The 4280-nt window shown below is 36.5% G+C and overlaps 1 pseudogene; it reads right to left on the bottom strand.

The window, feature by feature from the left end:
* Positions 1 to 2459: 2459 nt before the first annotated feature.
* LOC131067576 (ATP-dependent 6-phosphofructokinase 3-like) lies at positions 2460 to 3102 on the bottom strand (annotated as a pseudogene).
* Positions 3103 to 4280: the final 1178 nt, after the last annotated feature.

Below are 4280 nucleotides of genomic sequence, written 5' to 3'. Positions count from 1 at the left end.
TGAAATTGATAGCTCCTAATTGTAATATAGATAACAAGGATTCTTTAAGTCAACTTGACACATTGTCAAAATACATTACTGACCACACAGTAACGGTTGACCAAATAAAGAAAGATGCACTCAAGGAGAAGTTGGAAAAAGAAAAACAGAAATTCTTTGAAAATCAAATAAAGAAGTGTACCAGAGAATTTGACACACTTCTACCAAAACTATGCACCTCATTAAACGAATTTAAAACTCTATACAGAGACATGTGTAAGACAAACTTTTTGATAGTTGACATAGATAAGAAAATGAGCAAGGTACAGGATGAAATCAATAAACTTGCTGACAATTTTTTTAACTCACCCGATACATTATCAGTTTTTGAGAAAAAAGTAACAAGTTTTGAGGATGAATTACTTAAGTTAGAAAGAGAAAAGGAGACAATAATAAACAAGGCTAAGAATCTGAGACTAAGACTGAGTCCCAGACTGGATTATCTAGCTTCTTTGAGGAAAGAAATCTCTGAGGCATTAATATAAGGTCAGAAAACATCGGCAGAGCATATGCAGCAACTCACTGGTACAGTTCAAAGAACAGAGGTAGCATTGAAAGACAGTAAGAAATTTATGGAAAGCATAAATTTGGTTTTGGCAAATATTTTTCAAATTGTAACCACCCAGCTACAGGGTTGAGAAATAAAACCATACTCTATTGACATCTTGACAACCTTTGCCATTGATGCCAAAGGGGAGTAGTGGTATGAGAAAATAATAAGGTAAAGACTCATCTTCCCAGGGGGAGTTCACACATTTTTGGACCACATATTTTTGGACACTTTTTGGATGACACATTTTTGGATTTTCTCATGAGTGTTGCCATCAATGCCAAAGGGGGAGATTGTTGGTATATGCACACTCCAATGAGACATTGTAGGTGATTGAAGGTTTTTTCATTGGTGGCAACCTTACAATCCTATGACACCGGCAAGACATCATACCGGCACCTGCAAAGCAGACTCTACACCGGCACTTAGAGTACCGGCACTGGCAGGGAAAGGAAGCATACCAGCATAGAGGCCGACAGGATTTCTATTGTAATATTTTTTATTTATTATTGTAAAATCTTTTGTAAGCTGACTTGGCATGATGTAAAATGACTCATATATATAAGAGTTCATTGTAAAACATTGTAAGACAAAAGAAGAGAAAAAAAGGGGGGATGCAAGATATGGAATGTAATTAGGCAGACCTATTATGTGAAATATAGGTTAAGGTTTTATGTAAGAAGCAAAGTAGAAACCGGTACTGGATCTAGCATTATAGATGCTATTCTAAAGCAATACAAGACATTGGATTTATACAATCCATTTTGTAAGTCAGTGAGACTTCCATTTTGAGCAGTGTGCTTTAGGCACTTGGCCTTCCTGCATGTGCAAGCCCCTCTTGTAGCAATAATATTCTCTTATTGGCTAGTAAGTGAATATTGTGGGTCACAAATCCCATCGAGGTTTTTCCCACACTAGGTTTCCTCGTTAAATTATTGTGTTATGGTGTGTCTCTTATGTGGTTGTTTTATTTCTGTTTATTGCATTATTCTCTGTCTACTGGTACACTGTTTTAATATGCCCTACATGTTTTAAGTAAAGAAAATCTATATACCGGTTAGATACTGATTTACCCCCCCCCCCTCTCAGTATCTATGAGAATCCTAATAGCAGAGTGATCACTTGTTTATCCAGAGAGCTCTGGTCATGCGTAAGACTACTAAACTTCAATCTAAGTCAACTCCTGTGACCACCTCATCATGTCAACTACTTCTTATGGTGACTGCTTCTTTATCTGGTGGGACTCTTGTTGTTTCTTATCCAAACATCCTTCAGTATACCGGTTGCTAGTTGACACTATCTCACTTGTCAGTTGGAAACAATGCACTGCCAGCATATCCTATACCAGTCTACAATCCTTCCAGAAGTCAACACTAACTTGTGTACTGGTGACTCCGAAGGTCTCACTTTCTGGTGAATATCAAAGACATCTCATTAATTTTGCAACAATAACAATACTACACAAACATTTCTTATATCGGTAACCATCCTATACCAGTGGACATCAATGACAATCGTAATGCCAACACATGAACTACATGACCTACAACTATAAGATATCATCATCATCTCTATCTAAGGTATCATCTTCTAGACTGAACACTTAATGGATTCCACATTTTGCATTCATACCTTTTTCAACATTTCCAACTATAAGATCTGAAAATAAAATATCTCCCACTATTCTTTGATGTATGTTCGTATACTATCTTAAAATTTTCCATATCGGCATGGTAGGGTGGTGGCAAAGGTGGGACAATTTTGGCTTACAACTGTCATTTGCATTTTCTTGAGCATCTCTAAAGCCTTTTCACCACATCCAATTTCCTATATTCTTGTAATGATGGAATTTTAATGAGACCACATTCTCTCAAGGCAGTGTATCAATGAGTTCATAAAGGCCACCTTTTCCTTCAAGATAAAATGGTGATTCGGGAACTAGACAATAATACACATCTCTGCTGGCAAATGTGGCATACATGGAAATGTACGCACTATAGCGACCCATGAGTTTCACAAGACCTATACGATTCTCAACACTTTATGCTTCTACATATGTTGCATTTATAGCACGTTGGGCTTCCTCTATGGTCGTACCAAAACCAAAGGACCTATCAATGACTGCGATCTCATTGTCAATAGTTTTAGGTACCCCTGCAACTGCAATTTTCAAGCCATACTTTTGAATTTCCTCATAAATAACAGCTGCTCCTCTTTGGATTTCGTCACCTCCAATAATATAGACCTTATTAATTCCACAGTCTTGAATACTGTCAACTATCTTTGAAGTTTCATGACTGCCATGTGAAGTGAACAAAAAAGTTCCTCCATGCTTATGAATATCATTGACCACCTTAAGTGTTAAAGGAATGGTATTGTGAGCATAAAATCCCCTATATCCAGCCTCAATCCCAATGATTTCTCGAATTCCATACATATACCATAATCCACATACAATTTCTTGAATGACAGTATTCAACCCTGGGCATAATCCACCACATGTTACTACCCAAGCACGCACTTCATCTGATTGGAAATGCACTCTTTCACATGGTCCTAGTCAACAGAAATAAAGTGTTTATTTTAATAACAATATCCTTTGCAACCACGTTTTCATTTTGTGGAATGACATTCCCTTAAAGCATTTTAGCAAACAATTTACGTGCTTCATCCATGGTTCCAAATTTATATTCATGGGCATTTGCAGCTTCAATATTCGATAAAACGGTATTGTTCTTCTACATCTTCACGCACCAAGAACACACACCCACATAGTATCCACTAACATGATAGGCATCATAATCAAAATATTTAGTATGTCCTCAAGGTAGCCTCCATGGGCATGAAGGCCAACCAAGAATATCCATTGACCAACTATATATGCAATTTATTCAACTGGTTGGAGTACCTGCAATGGTCATTCCTCGTAAAATTCTTTTTTTTACAATCTACAATTATTTCATTTTGGAATGACATCTCTTTGAAGAATTTTGTCAAACAATGCATGCACATTGGCTATGACTCCATATTTTGTAGAATCCGTGAGAGTCCTTAAAGCCATTTTCAACACACAAATTTTGTGCACATCCTACAATCATTTCATTTCCTTCTTGAGATGATATCCCTCTTCCTTGAGGAATTTAGACAAATAGCTCACGTGCCTAGCAATGCTTCCACCTTTCGCATACATGTCTATGTGGAAACTTGCAACAGTAACATTTGACAAAATTCATCTATCCTTGATGTTTCGGTGGACGCCAATGAATTGTTCCATATTCGTTGTCTTTACAAGCTTGTTTACTAGCACAACAGGATTTTTAAGCAACTGAGCATAACCTTCCAAGGTTAGGATTTTGACTTTTCAAAGTACTAGGTTAGGATGTCTCACTTTTTGAGCATTTTTAACCTTTGAAGTTAGAAATATGAAATTTGTGAGTAGCAAAGGGCATCGAGCAAAGGATCACTTGCAACTATTCCATCACAACCTACATAAAGACTTTTGATTGCTCTTCCTCTTGAAAAGAGAAAAATGGGAAATATATTGAAAACAATTTAAAACATTTGAATTTATTTTTCAAAACAATAATTCAAATATTTCCCATTAGACTTTAATGCCTTGGTTTAGGAAAAATGGCCACAACTTTCAATTCATAAGGAGTTAGGTTCCAAAATTTGAAACACACTCTCAAGG

This window comes from Cryptomeria japonica, chromosome 5, assembly GCF_030272615.1.
Source record: "Cryptomeria japonica chromosome 5, Sugi_1.0, whole genome shotgun sequence".
Taxonomy (NCBI): Eukaryota; Viridiplantae; Streptophyta; class Pinopsida; order Cupressales; family Cupressaceae; genus Cryptomeria; species Cryptomeria japonica.
This window is presented reverse-complemented; position numbering and strand designations above follow the sequence as displayed.